Consider the following 1888-nt stretch of genomic DNA (forward strand, 5'->3'; position numbering starts at 1 on the left):
TCCTGGAGTCGAGAATGGTAGCGTACTGGGAACTCTCCCGTTGTGACCCCGAGAGGGGGCCCCATTTTACAGAGGAGGTAATTGAGGTCCACAGAAGCGAAGTGACTTGCCCTAGGTCCCACAGCAAAGTGGTGGAGCCAGGATTAGAACCCAAGTCCTGACTCCCAGGCTCGGGGTCTATCCATTAGGCCAAGCTGCTTCTGACCTAATTATCGCATCATCATCATCATCATCATCGTCACCATGAGCAGGCCCCCCTGGAAACCTGTCGTATGCAGGGCGATCTGCTTAACCCTTGGAAATGCCCAATAGAAGAAAAAAGAAAAGGTCCTTGTCCTCAAGGCACTTACAAGTTCAAGGAGGAGACAAGGAGGCACAGATAAAATGCACCATTTAGAAAAACGTCAAATCGGAGCAACGGATGAGAAAATGCACGACTCTGCAACTGGATAACTAGAGTTTGGGATTGGAAATTAGGAGAAATAGGTTCTCATCCTGACTCCAACCGTTTCCCGCTGGATGACCTTGGGTGAGTCACTTCACCTCTCTGTAAAATACAAGGATAAGGAAAAGGATAAATGGATATGATATCTTCTCTCCCTACCTCTTCGACCGTGAGGGTGCTTGGGACGGGGGCTTTGTCCGAACTGATTATCGTGTACTGCCATCTACATTTAGCTTGGGACTTGATTCGGAGGAAGCGATTGATAAAATACCAGGGTTAAAGCCCAACCCCGCATCTTGTCTGCAAGTTTGACCTTGAACAAGACACTTATAAGATCTGGGCCTCAGTTTCCTCATCTGTAAAATAGGGGTTGAACACACATTTTCCCGCTTATCTAGACAGGGAACCCCACGTGGGACAGAGACTGGGTCTGAGTTGATTACCGGGTGTCTGCCCCAGTGCTCAGTATAGTGGTTGGCACACAGTCTGTGCTTAACAGATGCCACTCTTGTAATTAAATGAATAGACTGTTCATGAATTCTAAAGGGCAGATCCGGTGGCGTGACCAGGAAGGTGGGGGTTAAAGATGGTTTCCTAATTTTTATTGAGTGAACAATATTTCGTTTGAACATCCCTCGTACGTTTAGCTAACCTCAGTTCAAAGCCAAACGGGCTTCACACCATGGATATAGAATGCTAATCAGTGAAGCAAAAGCAAGATGAAAGACACAGCCCCATCACTGAGAAAAGACTAAAGTAAGATACCCTCAAGATAGCCCCTTGAGGTATCTCTCTAAAGTGAGGAAATTTCTTCTTCCTCTCCAGTTCGATCCAGGCCAGCCTTTCTTAACTGCTGCAAAGACATCTCGGTGAGGAGGCACCGCAACATATAAATGGAAGTGGCATCAATTTGCAAAATAAATTAGATTTTTTTTTAATCTTTCGGTCTTAATAACCTAAAATTTCACTGGTAACACATATTTTCGGTGACCATAATTGTTGATTCGACAGTGTCCTTCTCGAAGGAAGAAGTTGCAAACTCATTGCACCAAAGTAATCCTATTATTTTCTCCATCAAAGGTAATAGGTTCATCGAGCTTCTTATTTTCTCATTATAGTTTCTCTCATGAGGAAAGAGGACAGTTTGAATGTTTGGTCTGCTCTCTCGATTATAATAGTGTGACAAGAATGTTTGACCCTTTCAACAGCCTGGCTTGACTTTACTGACCGCCCAGTTTTCCTGCAGTATCTGAGGAGAGATTTCATCTCAGAGGTCTCCCTAAAAATAGCATTCGCATAACTATCTGGACCCAACAGAACACACCAACCAAAATTACCATTGGCTGATAATAATCATGATAACGATGGTATTTGTTAAGCGCTTACTATGTGCCGAGCCCTGTTCTAAGCGCTTGGATAGATTCAAGGTTAACAGGTTGTCCC

At 44.4% G+C, this 1888-nt stretch overlaps 1 long non-coding RNA gene across 1 annotated transcript; it reads left to right on the forward strand.

Annotated features, from left to right (window-relative positions):
• Positions 1-275: 275 nt before the first annotated feature.
• On the forward strand, positions 276-1385 carry LOC114806013. Its single transcript, XR_003754138.2, has 2 exons — positions 276-529; positions 1271-1385. It is a non-coding gene; the product is annotated as an uncharacterized LOC114806013 (long non-coding RNA).
• The last annotated feature ends 503 nt before the right edge of the window (positions 1386-1888 follow it).

Source organism: Ornithorhynchus anatinus, chromosome 21 (genome assembly GCF_004115215.2).
Source record: "Ornithorhynchus anatinus isolate Pmale09 chromosome 21, mOrnAna1.pri.v4, whole genome shotgun sequence".
Classification (NCBI taxonomy): Eukaryota; Metazoa; Chordata; class Mammalia; order Monotremata; family Ornithorhynchidae; genus Ornithorhynchus; species Ornithorhynchus anatinus.